This window comes from Aethalodelphis obliquidens, unplaced genomic scaffold (genome assembly GCF_003676395.1).
Source record: "Aethalodelphis obliquidens isolate GAN/ISIS:26980383/991018 unplaced genomic scaffold, ASM367639v1 scaffold6, whole genome shotgun sequence".
Lineage (NCBI taxonomy): Eukaryota > Metazoa > Chordata > Mammalia > Artiodactyla > Delphinidae > Aethalodelphis > Aethalodelphis obliquidens.
In genome coordinates this window covers 67782454-67806185 of record NW_020837950.1, presented here as the reverse complement: position 1 = coordinate 67806185, position 23732 = coordinate 67782454, and the positions used below count along the sequence as shown (strand labels likewise).

Genomic DNA, 23732 nt, shown 5'->3' with positions numbered 1-23732 from the left:
TATTGGTTCCTTCAGAATTTGTGGTAAAGCTGGTTTGGTGGTGTTGAATTCTCTTAGCTTTTGCTAACCTGTAAATCTTTTGATTTCTCTGTTGAATCTGAAGGAGAGCCTTGCTGGATAAAGTATTATTGGTTGTAGGTTTTTCCCTTTCATCATTTTAAATATATCATGCCACTCCCTTCTGGCCTGCAGAGTTTCTGCTGAGAAATCAGCTGATAACCTTATGGGGATTCCCTTGTATGTTTATTTATTTATTTTCCCTTGTTGCTTTTCTTTGTATTTAATTTTTGTTAGTTTGATTAATATATGTCTTGGCATGTTCCTCCTTGGGTTTATGCTGTATGGAACTCTGTGCTTCCTGGACCTTGGTGACTAATTCCTTTCCCATGTTAGGGAAGTTTTTGATTATAATATCTTCAAATATTTTCTCAGGCCCTTTCTCTCTTTCTTCTGGGACCCCTATAATTCGAATGTTGGTGCATTTAAATGTTGTCCCAGAGGTCTCTGAGACTGTCCTCATTTCTTTTCATTCTTTTTTCTTTATTCTGTTCCATGGCAGTGATTTCCATCATTCTGTCTTCCAGGTCACTTATCTGTTGTTCTGCCTCAGTTATTCTGCTACTGATTCCTTCTAGTATTTGCTACTGATTCCTTCTAGTGTTTTTTTCATATCAGTCATTGTATTGTTTGTTTGTTTGTTCTTTAGTTCTCACAGGTCTTTGTTAAACACTTCTTGTATCTTCTTGATCCATGTCTCCATTCTTTTTCCAAGATCTTGGACCATGTTTACTACCATTACTCTGATTTCTTTTTCAGGTAGATTGCTGTAGATTGCCTATCTCCTCTTCATTTAGTTGTTGTAGGTTTTTATCTTGCTCCTTCATCTGCAACATATTTCTTTATCATCTCATTTTGTCTAACTTACTGTGTTCATTGTCTCCTTCCCACAGTCTGCAGGATCATAGTTCCTCTTGCTTATGGTGTCTGCACCCTGGTGGGTGAGGTTGGTCCAGAGGCTTGTGCTGTTATTCCCTTGATAGGGAGTTTGACTGGTGTTGTGGTGACCAGAGCCTGCCCTGGATATTGAGCAAGCCCTCTTCTTTGCTCTGTGGTTGTCACTGCCCTTTTCAGGGGTGGGGTCTGCTCCCTAGTTGTTGGACTAGAGGCCCCCAGAGCTGTTTCTTAGCTGTGTTTCTGATCTGTGGTGCAAGGTAGGTGGGATTGGAGCACTCCCACTGGGAGAGAAGCCACTGAGTATTCCTCCTCTGGAGTTGTTCACCTGTGAATGTGCTCTATGTGTCACCTTTTGTCCTTTGTGCAGGCTCACAAAGTACACTGTTGTTGGCACTGCTCTTGGTCCCACCTTAACCATGGTCATACTGGCAATTGGCCCTGGGAGTCTCAGGCACTGTTTTCACCAGGCCACTGGCACAGATCCATAAGGTCAGATCCCAGGACTTCAGTACTTGTGCATCTGGACCCGCTGTGGGAGCTATGGAGGCAGATCAGATTCTGGCCTGGCCCAGCTCCTAATATTTTTGAGGTTATCCTGATGTGTCTGCCCAAATATCAGTGCTTTACTCCCTTCTTGATTACAAGTGTAACTACAAATGGAATGAAGTAAATATGGAAGATTACCAATTGCTGTTTGCATCCAACCCTGCACTTAAAGATTTTTTCATTTATTATCAAATTATTACATCCTGCCAACATTTGAAATGAGATGCAATGACACAAAAAATCAGAGCATTTATCACTAAAAGGCAGGCAGGCTGCTTCTACTGGTTAGAAAGAATGCTTGTCCTCTAGAAGTTCAACATGATTACTGAACTTAATCTGTTTCAAGTGGAAATGTTTACATGTTCGTTATCATTGCTCCCATCTGTGCTTCCTGTTATGTGACTTTAAATCATAAAGTTTTCAAGTAATAGCAAAATTATAATGATTTACTTGAATTTTTCCAGCTTGTGCATCAAAATTTCTTTACCTTTAATAGGCAGGTTGTCCCTGTGTTTGTTTTACAGCTGTTGATACCACAGTCAACAAATCAATTATATTTAACATTATCTTAGTTTCAGTGGCTTATTCCATAATTCAATATTTTTACCTTATTGTCCAATTTTCTTAATTCAAAATTTAATTTTTACTAAACCAACATTTACTTGGAATTCTAAACAAAACAATTCTAGTTGAACTTCGAGGTAGTTTTTTATAATAAGGGATATTATCTGATTGAATATATTCTGTTTTACCTCATAAATGGATTATACGAAAGTCTCTATAGTTACATTTTATTGCTTAAACTTCTTTATACATAAATGCAGGAATAGCTTTCTTAAACATTTCATTTCCTATTCTATGTATTGTTCTGGAATTTACTTTCACAAATATGTATATATATCACTTCATATGTATCAGTAACTGTTCTAAGTGCTTTACAAATGTTAGATTTAATGTTCAACCCACTTTCACTAACCTACAAAATTTGGTCCCATTGCTCATTTTCTAATATGCGAACATTTATTTATTTTCCTTCTATTTGGAATCTTTATATAAATATATATATATATACATATATTTATACACAGATTATATACATAAAACCAATGCTATACCATGTTAAAATAAGATTTTCTTTTCTAGAGGGAAACCAATAGTTTCTCTTAAGGAAAACTAGTTTAAACAGAGGTACTGCTTAGTAAGATTACAGCAAGCACATTAGATGTTAGCTCATTAGTATAACTTAATTAAATATATTTAAATGTTTGTCATTATCTTGTGTACTAACTTCCAGATATAATGATAGATGTCATTTTAATAATCTGAGTAATTAAAATATTCTGTATTTTAGTCAACTCACTGAAAAAATACAAATTTCAACACTGTTCTGAGACAGCTTCATTCTGGTAGGTCTGGTAAGCAGTTTTTTGAAAAACATTTGCCAGTCAGATTTGATATCCAGGAAGACACAGGTGACATTCCAATCTGTTAGTAAATAATATATTTTAAAATAATATATTTTAAAATGTACTCTAATAATAATTACTTTGGGTTATAATTTTAATCCATTTAAGATTTTAATTATTTAATATTTTTCTAATGTCAAGTGAGTAAAGAATGAATAAAACAGGGCAGTCTATAATGATGTGATATAATGATTCTTGATTCCTCAATATTCTTTCATATTTCTATAATTATTTATTGTATTTATTTTTTACTTTTCACACATGAGTAAATTATTTTGTATAATTCAGCCTAAACTGATCTAGAATATTAGCATAATCTAAAATAAAATGGAAATTCTTAAAAATTCTTCATTAGAACCAGTTTATATAAAAACATTTCTCTATAATTTCCCCAAATAATAAGTTTGTTGCAAAAATAATAATAGTTTGTTGCAAAAACAATTTCAGTTTTTTAAAACAGCATATATGTATACAATTTTTATTTTGTTGAAAGCAAAACCATAAGTTGCTGTTTAATTTTTAATAATCTCATACACTGGGTTACTATAGAAGTGAAGGTGGGATAAAATATCTCATCTTCTTTAACTCCCTCAATCACCCTGAAGTAGTTGCTTCTAATAAATAATAAATACATACATCTTGTAATTCCACTTTCACTTTATAACTCAGATTGTCTCTATTGAAATCATGCTTAGATTTCTTTGCTACTTTATTTAAATTCCCAACTCTTAAAAATGATTGTTTCAGTTATTGATAGATGCTAATGAACCATCCCCAAATTTTGGGCTCTATAATGATTGATTATTTCTCATGATTCTGGGGATTGGTTGGGAAGTGTCTTTCTTGCTTTCAGTTAGGCTGGGAGCAGGTCTTTACTAGATGAGATTGTGTGACTGGGCTTCTTTCTCTTTATCTCTTAGGTCTTTTATCCTTGGTTCTTCATGGCAAGATGGATGCAGGGTGGTGTTGCAAATGGGTATAAAGTGAGGTTGTGAAACATTGTCAGTCATTATTGGCCAAAGCAAGTTACAATGATAGGCCAGATTCAAGGAGCATGGAAATAGATTTTACTTATTTGTGGGTAGATCTGCAAAGAAACTGTGGCCATATTTAATGTATTCTAGTAAACTAGCCTTTATTGTGGCAATATTACGTCTTCACTTTTACTTTTCTTTATATCTGAAGGTTGAAATCTCAAGGATTCCCATTGCTGCCAAACTAACTGTGTGATATTGGTGAGTTAATAACCTTTTCCAATTCAACTTTCATATCTGTAACACTATAGATATTAACTATATATATGTCCTTCAGTTATTCTGTAAATGAATTAAGATAATGATGCATAGAGTGCCTTGTTCAGTACCTGTCATATGAGTTCTAGATAATGGTCCTTAGCTGTTTCCAATAGCCTTTCTTTCAGTTCTCAAGCAATTGTACTCATTAAAAAAACATGTTATGAACTATAACAGAACCTGGCATGTATTTATTCTTACCTGGCATGTATAAGGCCTGTTATTAGAAAGAAAAACCTTTTTAGGTATCATATTTATAAATTAATATTAATGTTTAAACTTTACTCTTTCTAACAGCACTTTCCCAATTTGCTGAATAAAATCAAGTATCTAATATTTGCTCAGTGCAAATGCATTGTTTACTTACAAATTTAAATATGAACCAGCTTGAATCTTTCCCTCTGCATCACTGCAATCTTCAGAGTAATGGGCTCAACATCACTTGTGTAGGCCCAACCTTACCCTGTGCCATATCTTTACACCAAACCCTGGGCTCAAGGATGTCCTGCTATTAAATTTATGAGCCTTGAACGGTTGCCTCTCTGGTTCTACTAATTAATGATTAATTATCATTATTGTGGTTAAGTCTGACTAAATTCTATCATGTTATTATGGACCCAATTTCCAAAGATTAAGCCTCTAGATTATTCAGACTATCAGTAATTATGTACCAGTATATTTTCTCATCCAAACCTAATTTTCTATTTTTCTAAAAAGGATCATGAAATCCACACCCTTATATACATACATAAAGATATATAAAGATATGCCTACATATAGGTACAGTCCTCAACTGTCTGGCAACCCCTTATTTTTATTTAAAAATTTAGTCTTAAAAGTTAAATATTTAGATTCCCTTTTACACATTTCTTGACTTTCCTACTCCCACTACTTTCAACAAATATCACCCAAGAAACTAGAGTATGTTACTCAGTGCTCCAGTGTTTTTCCACTGCCTTTTTAGAGACTGTATATAACACCATTTTATAGTCTGTTTTCTTCACTACCTGTGATCTTATAGGAATCTAATTTTACCCATCTTAAATCAACATTTCTTCGTCTAAAACTTTTTTACAAACTAGAAGCTCAATAAATGATTAAAGAAAGAATGGTTCTATTAGCATTTCATTTATCATTTTAAATGTTGTTAGGTAAAACTTCTAGTTTAATCAATATGTACTACAAAATAGATTTTGTTGAGAAGGAAAATACTTTATCATTCCTCAATTCCAATAATGGAATATTTGAGAAAACAAAATGAGAGTTTAACTAATGTGACTATCTTAAAGGTATCCAATTGCTTTATTCTAATCATTGTAATCATTGCTTTGTAATCAAGCTGTATTTGTTGTTGTTGAATAGTGAACTAAAGGTGTATCTTTATTTAAAAAAAATGTATTTTGAAATTTATAATATAAGCGAATAGTCCAGATTTAAAATAACTATTATATATGCAAAAGTATAACTTTTGTGGTAAGAAGTAGCAATTATTCATCACATAATAAAATACATAATAAAATACATTATCTCCACTCACTCTGATGGCTAGGAAATTACATTTTTTACACAATTAGGAAAGTCTAAATCATATGATACAGATAATGTGGTAGTGAATTAGAGTAAACAAAAGTATTCAAATTTTTAAGATTTCAGACCAATGAAATTATGCTCAATATACCTGTGGATATTCTAGTGTCCTAACTAGAATACGATGAATCTATGCAAAGACTAAATAGAAAAATCACATGCAAAATTGGAAGTGATTAACATTAATTAATTTTAACCATTTGGTTCATTAGTATATATTTATTTTTACTGAAATAAACTGGACAAAAATCAATGGTACACACAGCAACTTCGATAGATTTCACAAACATTATGCTGAGGGAAAGTAGTTGGACACAAAGAAGTACAGACTGCATAACTCCATTACATGAATTCATATAGGTGAAACTAATCAACAATGAAAACAATTTTTTAATTGACTTTTGCAGGCAAGAAGTAGGTGAGGGGTAAGGGAATGGCATGCCATGTTGACTGAATTCACTTGTTAGAAGAAATATTCTGGTTTGATTTGAGAAGATCTATGTCTTAATAAGATGGAATTCACAGTTAAGATATGCACATTTCATTATATAGGTATGTATATATTCATTATATAGGTATGTATATAAGCAAAAAAATATAATTTATGAGGGGTTAGGTGTAAGGTGAAGTTATAGGAGATACAAGAAAGGCAAATGATGGTAATTGTAGGTAGATGATGGTATATGTGGGTTGATTATATTTAATTATTTTTTATATGTCTGAATTTTTCTGTAATATAAAACTTTAAAATGTGTTATATAAAACTTTAAAATGTATTTAAAAATTAAATATTTAATTAAATAAATATAAACAAATATTGACTTCTTCCCCACTATGAAACACTGCCAAAACTTTGAGAAGTGGTGGTGTCCATTATTATGGTAAATAACAGACTTTGTTCTTATCAACAGTTTTTTTCAGTGATGTGTGGGGAGCCAGCACCAACATGATGCATATTAGGTGCTCAGTGAACATTGTTTTCTTCCCTGTCAGGCAAATAATTATAATATGATTGAAATATGTTTTTAGTAAGGTTTTTAAAAATTGTATTATAAAATAAAACCCAGTAATAGCATTTAAGAATATCAACAAAATTCAGGATTTGAGTAAAAGGTATGTTATTGAGACATTAAAGCGTAATAAATATCCAGAAGTAATCTAGAAATTTACTGTTTTCATAAAGGGAAGTTTTCTCCAAGATAATGTGATTATGCAATTGTGATAATGTAATTATGCTATGTAGTAATTGAAAAAATAATGGAAATATGATTTAGTGGAAGTTTGAAAATATGAGCAGAAATCAATAAATACCTGAATCAATTCTTATCAGAACAAAGAACAAGGGCAACAAAAAACACTAACGAATAGGGTAGATATTAATCCAATTATACCAATAATCACATTGACTATCAATGGTCTAAATGTACCAATTAAAAGAGAGATTTTCAGAGTGGATCAAAAACTACTACCCAACTATATTTTTCTATTGAAAACCTTTTAAATACAAAGATACATATAGATTAAAAGTAAATGGGTAGAGAAAAATATACTATGCCAACATTAATCAAAAGAAAGCAAGAGTAGCTATATTAATTTCAAACAGAGCAGACGTCAAAGTAAAGAAGATTACAGGGATAAAGAAGAGCATTACATAATAAGAAAGTGGTCAGTTGTCCAAGAAGACATAATTCTTTTTTTTAAACTAGCTTATGGTTTTATTTAGGTAAAAATTTATGTGCAGTGACATACGCAAATTAAAAATTTTCCATTCAATTACTTGACAAATGCATACACCTGTGTAATGCCAATCACACAAAGGTAACCAACACTCTGGGTTTTCTTAACAAGACATAATTATTAATGTGTATATGCCTAAAACAGAGTGCCATACTACATGAGGCAAAAACTAATAGACTACAAGGAGAAAGTGATAGTGATTCCACTACCACAGTTGGATGTCAGTACCCCTCTAACAGAAAGAGACAGATCCCATAGGCAGAAAATCAGTAAGGATATAGTTGAACTCAACAATACCAACAGTCAACCGAATGTAATTGACATCTATAGGCTACTTCATCCAACAACAGAATACACATTCTTCTCAAGCTCACATGAAGCATTCACAAAGATAGACTATATTCGAGGTTATAAAACACACTTAACACATTGAAAAGAACACACTAACACACTGCAAAGAACAGAAACAGGATATTTGTGCTCAGACCACAATGAATTAAACTAAAATGAAATTAACAGAAAGATACTGATTCTAAAATATGTTGGTATTAAACAACACACTTTTAAATGACACATGGGTCCAAAAATCTCAAGAGAAATTTTAAAAATATTTTGAAATAAATGAAAATAAAAACATAATTTATGAAAATTTGTGGGATGCAATGAAAGTGATGCTCAGAGGGCACTATAACTATTTAAAATTGAATCAATAATTAATAACCTCCCAAAACAGAAAGCACGAGGCCCACGTGGGTACACTGGTGAATACCACAAGGCATTTACAGGAGAAATTATATCAATTTTCTACAATTTTTTTTCAGAGGCTAGAAGCAGAGAGAATAACTTCCTAACTTATTTGGTGAGACCAGCATTACCCTAACACCAGAATCAGACTAAGGCATAAAAAAGGGACACTATAGACCAATATCTCTCTTGAATATAGACACAGAAATCCTCAACAATATTAGAAAATCAAATCCAAAAAGTATAGAAAGAATTATAAACCATGACTAAGTAGAATTTATCCCAGGTGTGCCAGGCTGTTTCAACATTTGAAAATCAACATGGTAAAAAAGAAAAATCACATGATCATATCAATAGATACAGAAAAAGCATTTGACAAAATTTAACTCCTATTCATGATAAAAACGCTCAGTAAACTTGGAACAGAGGAGAACTTTCTCAAATTGATAAACACTATCCACAAGACAAACTACAGCTAACTTTATGGTGAGAAACTTGAAGCTTTTCTATGAAGATCTGGCACAAAGCAATGACATCTTCCCTCATCTCTCTTTATCAACTTTATATTGAAAGCCCTTGCTAAAGCAATGAGGCAAGAAAATGAAATGAAAGGTATATAGATTGGGAAGAAAGAAAGAAAAATATCTTTGTTAAGATATGGTGTATATATATATATATATATACACACACACACACACACACACACACAATGGAATACTACTCAGCCATATAAAAGAACAAAGTAATGCCATTTGCAGTAACATGGATGGAACTAGAGATTATCATATTAAGTGAAGTCAGAAAGAGAAAGACAAATACCATATGATAGTATTTATGTGTGGAATCTAAAATATGACACCAAAAAATGAACATATCTATGAAACAGAAACAGACTCACAGATATAAAGAACAGACTTGTGGTTGCCAAGGGGATGGGATGGATTGGGAGTTTGGGATTAGCAGATGCAAACTATTATATATAGAATGGATAAACAACAACTTCCTGCTGTATAGTACAGGGAACTATATTCAATATCCTATAATAAACCATATTGGCAAGGAATATGAAAAATAACGTATATATATAACAATCACTTTGCTCTACAACAGAAATTAACACATTTTAAATCAACTACGCTTCAATAAAATACATTTCTTAAAATGTCTGTTTACAGATGACATGACCATCTATGGAGAAATGCAAAAGAATCAACAAAAATCCTTATGGAACTAATAAGCCATTATAGCAAGGTTGCAGGTTAGGATACAAAGTATACTAAAGTCAAATGCTTTCCAAAATAGTGACAATAAACAAATGGAATAAAACACAATGGCATTCATATTAGCACCTGCAAAAATGAAATAAATATAAATCTAACAAAATATTACAGTATCTATATGAGAAAAACTATAAAACACTGATGAATGAAATCAGAGAAGAACTAAATAAATGGAGACATATACTGCGTCCATGGATAAGACGACTCAATATTGTTAAGATGTCAGTTCTTCCCATCTTGATCTATGGATTCAATGCAATCCTAATCAAAATCCCAGAAAGTAGTTTTATGGATATTGACAAACAGATTCTAAAGTTTACATGGAGAGGTAAAAGATCCAGATAGCCTTTCCCTTTCTTTCTTGAAGGAGAACAAATTGGAGAACTGACTATACCCAACTTCAAGACTTCCTAGAAAGCTACAGTGATGAAGACAGTTTGATATTGGCCAAAAAAAAAAAAAAAAAAAAAAAAGACAATTAGGTTAGCGGAACAGAATAGGGAGCCCAGAAATGGACCCCCTTAAATACTGTCAACTGATCTTTGACAAAGGAGCAAATGTAGTGTAATAGAGCAAAGGCAGTCTCAACACATGCTGCTGCAACAACTTGACATCCACATGCAAAAAAAAAAAAAAATCTAGATATTAACTCAACATGGATGATAGACCTAAATATAAAACAAAAAACTATAAAACTCCTAGAGGATAACATAGGAGAAAACCTACATGACCTAGATATGGTGATACCTTTTTAGATACACCACCAAAGACACAATCATAAAATAATTGATAAGCTGGACTTCATTAAAATTAAAACCTTCTATTTTACAAAAGATAATGTTGAGAGAATGAGAAGGAAAGCCACAGACTGGGAGAAAATATTTGCCAAAGACATCAGATAGAGGAGTGTTTTCCAAAATATACAAAGGACTGTTAAAACTCAACATCAAGAATGCAAACTACCCAGTTAAAATATGTGCCAAAGATCTTAATGGATACCTCAGCAAAGAAGATACACAGATGGCAAATAAGCATATGAAAAGATGCTCCAGTCATATGTCATCAGGGAAAAGCAAATAAAAATGAAGAGATACCACTATACACCTATTAGAATAGCCAAAGTCTAGAACACTGATTAACACCAAATGCTGACAAGGATGTGGACCATAAGGAGTCTCATTTATTGCTCATCAGATGCAAAATGACACAGCTACTTTGAAAGACCATATGGCAGTTTCTTACAAAACTCTATATACTCTTGTCATAAAAACCAGCAATTGTGCTCCTTGGTATTTTCCCAAAAGAGGTGAAGTTTTATCTCCACACAAAAACCTGCACATGAATGTTTATAGCAGCTTAATTCACAACTGCCAAAAGTTAGAAGCAACTAAGATGTCCTTCAGTAGATGAATGGATTAAAAAAACCAAAAACAAAAAACTGTGATACATCAGACAATGGAAATGAGCTATTAAGCCCTGAATAACATGGAGAAACCTTCAATGCATATTACTAGGTAAAAGAAGCCAATCTGAAAAGACTACATACTGTATCATTTCAACTATATGACATTTTGGAAAAGGCAAAACTATAAAGACAACAAAAAGATCAGTGGTTACCACGGGTTGGAGGGAGAGATGGAGAATGGACTTGAGACATGGGGAGGGGGGAGGGTAAGCTGGGACGAAGTGAGAGAGTGGCATGGACATATACACACTACCAAATGTAAAATAGATAGCTAGTGGGAAGCAGCCGCATAGCACAGGGAGATCAGCTCGGTGCTTGTGACCACCTAGAGGGGTGGGATAGGGACGGGGGGAGGGAGATGCAAGAGGAAGGAGATATGGGGATATATGTATATGTATAGCTGATTCACTTTGTTATAAAGCAGAAACTAACACACCATTGTAAAGCAATTATACTCCAATAAAGATGTTAAAAAAATTTTTTTAAAAGATGAATAGGCAGAACACAGAGGATTTCTAGGGCAGTGAAAATACTCTGCATGATATTATAATGATGGATTAATATTTACCCAAACCCATAGAATGTACAACACCAAGAATGACCCCTAAGGTAAACTATGGACTTTGGATGCTCATGATGTATCAATAATATATAGGTTGATTCTTGGTAAAACTTGTACCACTCTGGGGAGTGATGTTGATAATGGGGGAGACTATGCATGTGTGGGAGCAGAGTGTATATGGGAAATCTCTTTGCCTCTCAATTTTGTTGTAAACCTAAAACTGTTCTAAAAAATGAAGACATAACAAATTATTATCTATCTCTGTATCTATCTGTTTACTCATGTATATATCTCTATTTTTATATAAACTTAATCTTAAAGGCAAATTATAGTAAAGAAATCTTTGTACTAAGTACATGATATAAATTTTTTTATTAAATGCAAATATCATTTAAATGGTTTTAAAAAATGTGCTAACTATAGTGTGATTCCAAATTAGACCTTTTATTTCATTTATTCATCCATCCATACACCTACTAATTTCCGACAGCATGTAAGCATAAGTAAAAATTTACAATTTTGTTATGAAATGTAAATACCATCATTTTAGGGTGGCCGAACTTGAGGAAATATTAAAAATATTTTTTGTATTTTTCTTATCCTCTTCATAGTGAGTTTTAGCCATTCAAAAATTATATTTTTTTTAACGACTGGAAAAAAACCCCAGAAAACTTGTACCTACATTATATTTACTCAATTAATGTTAGATAATTGAATGTGTATTGTAAACATACTTAATATTCATACCCTTATATTACAGAATTACCTTTTTTAGAAATCTAATGAGTTGACCATGTGAAAATTAGTAGATATTAGTTTCATGTTTTTTGGCTTTCCAAAAAACTCCAAATTATCAGATTAATGTGGTGTGGTAGATTGATTACACTGCTGGCTCCTCTACTTCACCCCATGCTGTATCCATGCCCTTTGTCATATGGTGATACTGTTCTTTACCCAAAACAATAACCAAAAAAAGGGAAATATATTTTCCTGCTCCTTAATTTTGAATTAATCCTTGAGACCTGTTTTAGCTCATAAGATATTAGCCCATGTAAGGTAAACAGATGTTCAAAAACACCTTCCTGATTGGGTTTGTCCACTCTTGTTTTCCTGTGGTTACGATGAAAACTTGTACCTCCTAATCTGCAGGACAATGAGAGTATGTGACAAGGTCCTGAGTTCCCCTAGTCATTCCAGCAAGAATGCCTTAGTCAGCCATGCTAGAGGTTCTCCCCAAAAGCAAACAAGCCCGTTCAGTCAACCAAGCTGCCTAGATGACCCATAGTTGGCAACAGATATATGAGTGAGCCCAGCTTGATCAATTAAGCCCAGACTAATGAGACTTATGAGTTAACACATGTTTAGTACTACTGAGAGTTTGTAGTCTTTTATCATGCAGCTTTATTGCAGTAGCAGATATCTGATACATATCACATATTGCTAAGTGTTCTGCATTTAAGTTATAAAATCATATTATCTTGTAAATCTTCTCTGAAATCATGTGTGTAATAAATTGACATTAACTCATTGCTTTGAAAGGACCACTTTTCTTTGTCAGGCATATTTTTCTTCAATCTGAAATCTATCCAGGTGTGTGTCTGTCTAACTTTCTTTCTACCCATTTTTTTCTCTCTCACACACAAGAAACTAATGCAGAATTTAAATCACAGTTTTCTCTGCAACTTGACTTTTCTTGCACTTTCTCTTTAAGAAACTTATGTAGAGATTTAGACACTTGAAAAAGAAATAGAAGTTATATTCTTCAGTTTCTCTAAGAAAGTAAAAGTATATATAGACATACATTTAGTGAAAGCTTTGTGTTCTTTTCATTTTATAATGCTATAAATAAAGAAAAAACAATGTTTTACCCAGTTCTGAAATGTGCAAGATTTAGTATGGCAGAAGGCATTTTATTGCTTGTGGTGGTTTTCTTAAGTATTCTATGTTAGCTCTAACAGCTACAGCTTGATAATTGTGAATATAATACCTACATTTACCCTAAGCATTAGTCATATAACATTCTATCTGAAAATATTTTTACAACATATTAATTTTTTTATAATACGTCTTCACAGAAGTGTGATCATATAGTTTTAATCTGTGAAAATTAGGTCATAAAGCTGCTATGATAAATGTATTAAATATATGTTTTAACATTTATTAAATATATATTATACAGGTAACAACAGATAAATGTCATTTCCCCAATTTTAAATAAACTACATAATCTTATTTCTAAAATTGCCTTTATCTTTTTGCTTTGTTATAGAAACAGATCCCTTCTCATGCTTTAGTTTCTATATCTTGAAGGAAAAAGATCCCTTTTGCAGCAATATAACAGTGATTGTAATAGCGTTCATTTGTAACCACTATGGACCATTGTTTTGGAGACCTGCACCTATTACACAACATTTTTGTTGCATTTCATATTATTTTGAATCAACTACTAAGACTCTCTGTAACAATAAACGATTTCTATATAACTTTTGAAGTGAATCTAATTTAAATATATAAATATATATAATATAAATATATTATTTTAATAAAATTTAAAACAAATAAAAAGGATCAGTCTGAATCTTAATTCAGAGACCTGACTCCTAAATTTTCAACTGTAAGGGTATGAAGAATTTCTGTAACTCTAATATTTCCTTATTATGCAGAAGAATCAACTGACTTTACAAAATACCTGTCTACTTTGCATCTTAGATTTCCATGTAGTCAGTTATATTTCTTTTAAACAAACAGAGGAATTAGCATGTAAAGAATATAAGTAGGTAGGTGGTAACATGCACCACAAAATATATGCACTTGTAGAGTACAATAATATGACTTTGGATTCTCTTGCCCAAACTTTTCTATTTATACTGTCTTCAGGATATCTGAATTCACTCTGATCTGCCCAGCTGTGTCTCTTATCCCTCCTAAGAGATTTTTGGATCTCAGAAAGGTATCCTCATTGAACAGAGGCAAAAAATTCTCTAACATAAATTGTATCAATGTTTTCTTAGGTCAGTCTCCCAAGGCAATAGAATGAAAGCAAAAATAATCAAATGGAACCTAATTAAACTTATAAGCTTTTGCACAGCAAAGAAAACCATTAACAGAACGAAAAGACAACCTATGGCCTGGGAGAAAATATTTGCAAATCATGCAACCAATAAGGGCTTAATTTCCAAAATATACAAATAACTCATACAACTCAGTAACAAAAAACCCAAACAACCCAATCAAAAAATGGGCAGAAGATCTAAATAGACATTTCTCCAAAGAAGACATACAGATGGCAATAGGCACACAAAAAGATGCTCAAAACATCACTGATTATTACAGCAATGCAAATCAAAACTACAATGAGGTACCACCTCTCACTGGTCAGAATCGCCATCATTACAAAGTCTACAAATAACAAATGCTGGGGGGAGTGTGGAGAAAAGGGAACACTCCTACACTGTTGGTGGGAATGTAAATTGGTACAACCACTGTGGAGAACAGTATGGAGCTTCCTTAAAAAACTAAAACTAGATTTGTCATATGATCCAGCAATCCTTCTCCTGGGCATATATCTGGACAAAAACCATAATTCGAAAGGGTACATGCACCCCTATGTTCATAGCAGCACTATTCACAATAGCCAAGACATGAAAACAACTTAAATGTCCATCTACAGATGAATGGATAAAGAAGATGTGGTATATATATATATTATATATATATGCACACACACATATATATAGACATATGTACACATACACACACACACAATGGAATACTACTCAGCTATAAAAAAGAATGAAATAATGCCATCTGCAGCAACATGGATGGACCTAAAGATTATCACACTAAGTGAAGTAAGTCAGCAAGAGAAAGACAAATATCATATGATATCACTTATATGTGGAATCTAATATATGACACGAACATATCTACAAAAGAGAAACAGACTTACAGACACAGAAAACAGACTTGTGATTGCCAAGGGGGAGGAGAAGTTGGGGAGGGATGGATTGGGAGTTTGGGATTAGCAGATGCAAACTATTATATATAGAATAGATGAACAACAAGGTCCTACTATATAGCACAGGGAACTATATTCAATATCCTGTAATAAACCATAATGGAAAAGAATATGAAAAAGAACATGTATAATTGAATCACTTTGCTTTACAGCTGAAATTAACACACTGTAAATCAACTATACCTCAATAAAATAAATTTTTTAAAAATCCTCATCTACTGCAGTGGAATTCCAAATATTGTGGAACATGCTGTGAAAGATGCAGTGGTTAAAGTAGGTTTTCTGTGCCAATACCTGTACCATTTCGCTAATTTTTAGAACTAGTACTATGTATTTTGTATTTTACAATCACAATTAAGGTAACTATTTATAGATTGTATATGATACACAGAGATTCAGTATACCTCTAAACTTTGTTTAGGGGAGAGTCCCAGACTCATTTTTTGGAATGAGTAGGGAGTTGTTCTGCTATGATTTCTTAACACAAAGCTTTACCAGCTTCTTTCTGATGTTCTTTTTACTCTGTCTTAATTTATTTAATTGAGAGATCAGTTCTTTTAAAACAAAATTTACAGTCATTTAAATACTCTTTGAAGATACTTGCAAATATTTCCTGACTGTCCTATTTTCCCTCTGTTTTCACAGGTTGGAAAGTATATCTAAGAAAACAATTGAGGTAATTTGCGTTTCCTTATTACAAACAACATGATGTGGTTATGGGCTGAACTGCGTCCCTCAAAATTCAAGTGTTGAAGCCATAACCTCCATTACCTCAGAAAACGATTGTATTTAGAAATAGGGACTTTAAAGAGGTGATTAAGTTAAATGAGGTCATTAGGGTGGCCCTATTCCAATCTGACTGGTGTCTTTGTAAGAAGAAATTAGAACACACAGAGATTCCAGGGATATCCTTGTACAGAAGAGAGGCCATGTGAGGACACAGGGAAGGCAGCCATCTACAAGTCAAGAACAGAGGGCTCAGAAACCATAACTGCTGACACCTTCATCTTTGACTTCTCGTGTCCAGAACTGTGAGAAAACAAATTTCTGCTGTTTAAGCCACTCAGTCTGTGGTACTTTGTTATGACAGTTCTAACAAACTCAGACAGATATATTTTTCCTTTAAATACAGGAACTATGACTACAAATTCATGGTAACTTTGTAGCTAAAATTCCAAGTTTCTCCATCCCTAAGAGGATCTTACTAGAATTTTAACATGTAGGATTGAATTGAATTAATTCTTATACTCTCATCATAATCAGTTCTTCCATAGTGGGGGACTGTTGGTCAGATCAAGTCCTAAAGATAAATGTTTCTTTAGCAATGGTGAATATTTTATCCCTTTTTTATTAAGATTTTTTTCAATATCTCACAAGAACATCACCATTGTTGTTCTAGATATTATATTCAGGATATTGTATTTTTTTTAAGCAAAATGATAAAGAATATTGCCAAACACAATAAAATGTGAAGAGTACTTGAATTGCATTATAAGTGATAAAATAAAAATATGGCAAGTGTTTAGTTATGGCCAATATTTAAAAATGTAACTCAGGTCCTAAATACTTCATATTATTCCCAGTAAAAATGCATGGTCTAAACATTTGCTTCAGGTAAAATATAATTTTCTACATCAAATCATTTCTTTTAAGAAACACTGTCCCATTTTAGTATTAAAATTTCAGAATAAAATTTGTGGAGATTGTTATAATGTTTTGTAGCAACTTCCATGACTTCTATAGATTTTTTTTAAAACTCAGAAGGGTAAAGAAATTGAAGCATTTTTATTAATTGCTTCTGGTTAATCAGGAAAATTCAACACGTTTTATTTCACATTTTTGTCTATTCTTAACGGCATAGGAATTGTGGCTGCAAATTTTCTTACTTGAGAGTTTTAGTAGTTTTCATCTATATAGTAAGTTGCCTGTCCTTTGTTGAAACTGATTCTGTGCAGAAAAAAACTTTATTCTTCTGGATTTGCAATGGTGGTAAATGACAAAAATTACCCTGTAGATTAATGCACTTTTAAATACTCTAACTTGAATCATAAAACACTTAACTCTAAAAGGCACTTCAGAAGTTGGCTATTAAATTATTTGTCCTCTGAATAAGATGCCATATGTATTAGAAGCAGATGGATTTCTAACCTGTACTTATTCTTCAGTTTGTTTAATTTCTCCTTAGACATTAAACCAAAACAATCTACCATTCTAGATACTCACAATCCTCCCAGTCAAGGGTCATTCTTAGGATTAACCTTTTCAATTGGACAAAGATTTCTTTTTGTTTGGTTATATTTAACTGACTGATGACAATTCTAATTTCAAGTGATAATTTGGCCAAATCCTTTCTTTTTCCTCACGTGTGTTTCCTTGGTTTCTGCAACAAGTTTTCTTATTGGTCAAATTCACTCAAACAGTATCCAGATAATTACAGAGGTTTGAAGAATATGTTACCACACCATTATTTGACATCCAAATTGTGAAATATTTTGTCACATTTGCATCTCAACAAAGAGACATTTGTTATTGTTTGCTCTTGACAACCTAGATAGTGATTTCCATCTGAATGCGAGATTAGGCAGAGGCTTTTAAATATAATACTATTAGGTCAACTTCTATTTTAGCCAATTAGAATAGTCAGAAGAACATAGCTCCCCTCTGTGAACAAAATTAAAATAATTCGTGTTGTTCCCTTGTTGAGTAAAGTAGTGTTGCTCACCCAAAGTATTATGTTTAAAAGAATTATATAAGGATATCTGCAGTAATGTTTAGTAAGTACAAAATGGGGTACTTGCTTCTAAGAAATTGTTTAGTAAGTACAAAATGGGGTACTTTAAACCAGTAATATTGTTTTTAAATGAATAAATAAAATGTAGAATAAAATATGATACTTAAAAAAAGAAATTAGAACAATGGCATTAATTACATGATATGTCAGTAATGGTGTTACTGTGTTTACAAATTCTTATTTATGAAACAGTATTTACACACCAACAATCTTATTTCCCCCTAAAAGATCCCCACTTTTTCTTTGAATGTATCATTTTAAAAGTCCCATTCTTTAAACATGATAACTGAGCAGATTCAAACTTAATATTAGTACCTTCATTAGTTCACAATATGTGGATCCAAATATAATTTAGTGACTGAATGATCTTTCTTTTAAATAATGTCCAACACACGGCTGCCTCTCTTACTGTATTTAATTGCTTGGAGGTAGTTCCAAAAACTCTTATACAGAACTAAGAAAAATTTGAAAGCTATATGGTCCTGCCACATTGTAAAAGAAGGTTACAATAAGACAAAATTAAGTCGTGATACTGAAATTGTATAAAAGGCAAGATTTTTAGTTACATCCTTGAATAAGTGAATTTACCAGATCTATTGTGTGAGTTTACACTGAAAATGGATTATATTATAAACAGTCTAGTCAGGTTGGGTTGTTGGTACATTTTTCATCTCTTTTAGACTCCCTAAGTTGCTAATCCAATTATGTAGCTTCTGAAATTGACAGATATGAATGTAGCACAATTTAAACCTCATGGGCTTCGTCTTGTTAAGTGGCATTGATGGATAAGTAAACAATAATACTTTTACTCACTAGTTCATTTAAGTACCCTACATATACTTAAGTATCCTTAGCCACTGGTTTAGTTTCCTTAATATATTCTGAACTCATAAAGGCTAAATATTTCAATCAACTTCTTTCCGTGAGGAATAAATTCTACCTCATAACACTGTTCTATTCGAATTAGAATATTCTGACCAAACTAGTTTACTCTTTATTTCCACATGGACAAAAGTTTCCGTGTATTGTAGAATTTCAAATTGAGATTTAGAAATATCATTTACTCTTAACTTATGAGTAGAATTTTCAAATTGCCATGGACTACCACCTATGGCTATTCCTGTAATAATTTCAATATTTCACATATATTTTATTATGGTCTTTTACTTGTAAAACATCTCTGTCTTTGCATTGTAAACTAAAATATGGAAAAAGTTGTCCTGATGACTCAGTAAATAATTGTGTTTACCTATAATCTGTTGACAGTTCCTAGCTATTAAGTAAAACATACTATTCTTAGACATTAATTTAAATAAATTTAGTTTAGTCTCCTTTGTATGCTAGATTCACATTTCAAAGGTGAGTAAATTGTAAAATATTCAGAATACCTAATACAGATTTCACTACTGTGTTACCGCTACATTCTCCTTTTTGGGACAGGGTCCCCTCTGTCAGAAGTCCAGTCAGTTTTGACCAGAGGAGGTACTGACCCCTCTCTGACTCCCAGCACAAAGCTTAAAACACCACCCACAGCAAACAAGATCTTACAGTGAGGATAGAATGTCACTAACCTTTTTGCTCTGTTCATAATTATGCCATCTATATGAATTCCTTAGTTTACTGAGGCCACTCTGATTACTACCTGTCCCTCTCACTCAGTTTCTTAGATTGCATTTGAATCTTTTTACATCCTCCAGCTTTGCCTTTTGACTTTCCCCTGTTGCATATTAGGAATCCTTCTGAAATGGGTTCTTTGATTAACTGTACTATCAATAAGGAAAGGACATTTTCTCACCAGCCCCACTTAAAAAATCTTAGGGAGGAATTTGTATTAATATGGCTTGGATTATCTTTATATCTTTGGCCTAAAAATATTATAGATACTGATTGGTAAGGCAGAGAGAGCCCCCTCACCCCCCATGGTCAAGGTGCTGAAATAAGCAGCCCCACCTCAAACTTCTGGAAGGAGTCAGGGAGGACAAATTGTTCAAGGAAAGGGAGCTTACTTAAGAAGTATAAATTAAATGGAGTTGGAGAGACCAAAACATACCTATTTGCTACAGTATTCATCTATAATTTTTATGTTCAAAAGTTATTAAAAACAATGACTGATGTCACTTTAAAGATGAACATCCTTCTTAAATATATATAATTTACATAATTTCTAAAACATATCCAGTTAATTAAGGGAAGAAGCTGTTATATATTTGGTGACAGTATTAGATGGTACTTAAATATGTGTGTCCTTTTAAATGTCATTTTCTTCTAAAATTAATATAGCTTACTTTTTCATAGATTAAAATTATAGTTTAGTTTTATGTGGGTATTAATAAGCACTAAGAACTGTGCTATTCATTTTATATGCATCATGTAACCATAACAGCAAATTATGAGCACGTTAAATAGACACTGACATCTATTTTTAAAATGTATCCAATAAAATATAAACACCCTAGCAATTTGATGCCAATCATCATACATTTAAAAATAAACAAAATTTTTATTAATAGTTGATGATGGTATGTTTTAATTTTCTCCTTAAGTCATGTTTCCATTTTTTCCTCACAGAATTTTATTCTACTCTACTATATCTGATTGAAAGTCTTATCAACCACCATACTTTTCTGAAACACAAAAACATACCTAAATTACAGTTCATATCTAATTTCAGTAAAACAAAATGTTCCTACCGGATTTAACTTTATAATGATTATGAGTATGTAATCATTCAAACATGTATACGTATATTACAAATTTGTATAAATGGTTATTTAACACAAGGGGTACAAATTTTATTCTAACTGCACCTCTTAGTGAGAATAAATGGCGACAGATATGGTGCCTTAATCAAAGGAGGCATCTGTATTTCCCAATGTCTCTTTTAATGACCTAAAGTTTTTGCACCCAGAGTCAATGCAAGGGAGTTAAGATTCCATGTGGGTGAGGGGTGTGAATTTCTCTCCCAAAGAGTAAGAAAGGATATTGTGAAATAGGAGATAAGAAAGAACCCATAGGGGGGCCTTAATCACAGGCATTTTCTCAGCCAGGTCACTTTTAGGAAAGAGTACTTCAGGGGATCAGCATCAGGAAATTGCTTTCTCTGCAACAATTCCTGGCTGAGTTTCCCTTGGAATAACTGCATGTTTCCCTAGGTTTACCCCATGTGTAGACTGCTGTTATAATCATATCAATTTGTCAGATGAGGAAACAGAGGTAGAGTTTAGGAAGATTTCCCAAAGCTACACATTTGAGCATTTAAGTCAACATTTGAATTAATGTCTGTCTATCTGACCCCTAACCCTATGCACTTAACCACTAAAATACATTAATGCCCACCCAACACTAATAATGCCACTGTAACACATTCATTATTAAAAGAAAGAGTTAAAGGACTTTTAGTACTACTGTTATTAATCAATAGTTTGATAAATAACACTTCACACCTTGCTTGTAATAGAGAAGAGTGGGATAAAGGGAACCACATTTCAGAGATATAAGAGAGATGTGGTGATCAGAATGAGTGCATCACTCTTCGGGGCACATTTCCTTCTGTCATTAAACAATAACAACAAATGCATATCTACAAACACATCACTCACTTGTATTCCTTCATTATCCAAAATGCAGTATAGGAAAGGGAGTGTGCTTATGTATATGGATATGTATATGCTCCAGTGTCTAAGGAGAAAGAAGACAGAAAGAACTGGACAAGGAACTGTCTCTAAATGTTCACTCGAAGCCTTTTTCCTTCAATATTTTTCTGTCATAGAAACTATAGTAACCACAGTAGCCATTTTGATTTCTGGTCTGGTTAGCCAAGGTGTTTCATAAATCCAGATGGGTATACAGACTGAGAAGTGCAAGACCTTGGAGCTCTGTAGTCATTGAGCAATCCCTGGAAGACCATTAATGTGAAGAGTGAGGTAATTAAAGTTGTGGTTCCATGGCCAAAGGTTAAATTCCCCAAAGCCCTGAGAATTATTAATGAGTAGTTGGGCAAAGTGAAAGTGTAACATTGAGACAAGAGGCAAAGAGAACCAGAACAATGACAGATTAACGTTGCAGCATTACTGTAATCAGGAGATTTATCAAATGGTTGGAAAATGCAAGCAGTAGGTGCATGGGGTAACAGGGAAAGTGACAAAGACTGAAAGAACCTACAAACATGAATTCAAATAGAAGTGAATAATAAGGAAGAGCAGCACAATTGACACATTTATTCAACACAAACTTATTGAAGATTACTGTGTATGAAGCACCATGCAGGGGCTGGTCCTGCAAAATCAATCAAGACATGGGCCTTTCTCTCCAAGAATGTATGTATCAGAAAACAAAACAAAACAAGAAAAAACAATCAGACAACTCCAGGACACTGGACAATAGGCTACAGATAGGTTTAAAAAAAAATATGTACATTTTGTGGGGAGTATGTTTATTTTTGGTTACATTCCAGACTTTTTAGGATGAGTTAAATTAGATGTAAGAGAGCCAAATGGTCTTTCTGTGTGAGTTTCTTATGCAACAGCTCAGTAATGTGAAACATTATGACATGAATGAGAAATTACAAGTAGTTTGGTATAATTGGAGTGAAAAAGCATTGTGTTGAAACTGTGGATTGGGTTAATTAAATTAGCTACTCAAATGGTGGATTTTATTAGTTTGTTAATCTATTATTGAGGATTAGGCATTCATTTTAGGTGTGGGCCAATGTTTAACACAGTTTTATGCAGTTTATCCAGAGTGATAAGTTATGCCTCTCCAATCGCTGCCCATACCCATAACACTTACATATGTATACTCACCCAACGTATTTCTTGTTTCCAAAATCTACATATAAAATACAAGTGTGTATGTGTGTGTGTGTGTGTAGTGATTACGTGGACTTGTGTCAATCATCTCTTATTTATCTGCTGCTAATTCACTCATCTCTTATTTATCTGCTCTTTTCCCCCTCTTTATCTAGTTAAGACAAAAGAGAAGAAAGAAAAATTCAGCCTTGCAAGTATAAATATTTTCCACATTCCTTCTTTTGGATAAGAAAAAAAGGAGATTAAGAGAACAATCAGGAAAGATGGCCTTTCAGTTCCTGCTTTGGGACTTGACAGAAAGCATACAGAAAACTGCCAGCTGAGTGCCCCCCCATCCCCTTCTCCAAATCCCTTTGAAATGGCAATAGAGATTTCCAAAAGGAGTGCTTTCTTAATAGCCAAGAATCTCAAAAAGCCACTATGTGAATGAAACTCTTCAGGGTCTCTTAAGGACTCCATAGTCCAGATCAGGACTAAAGATA

General features: G+C 32.8%; 1 long non-coding RNA gene across 4 annotated transcripts in view; it reads left to right on the top strand.

Moving 5' to 3' along the window:
* Positions 1 to 839: 839 nt before the first annotated feature.
* LOC113619110 (uncharacterized) overlaps positions 840 to 23732 on the top strand; it is a 53301-nt gene continuing 30408 nt past the window's right edge. The window contains exons 1-4 of one of the 4 annotated variants that reach the window (XR_003432287.1): positions 3410 to 4201; positions 16297 to 16327; positions 16537 to 16682; positions 23406 to 23723. This is a non-coding gene — a long non-coding RNA (uncharacterized LOC113619110). Of the gene's footprint in view, positions 2973 to 3409; positions 4202 to 6252; positions 6353 to 16296; positions 16328 to 16536; positions 18203 to 23405; positions 23724 to 23732 lie in introns of those variants that run through there. The other 3 variants (XR_003432289.1, XR_003432288.1, XR_003432286.1) reach the window with 3 other exon arrangements.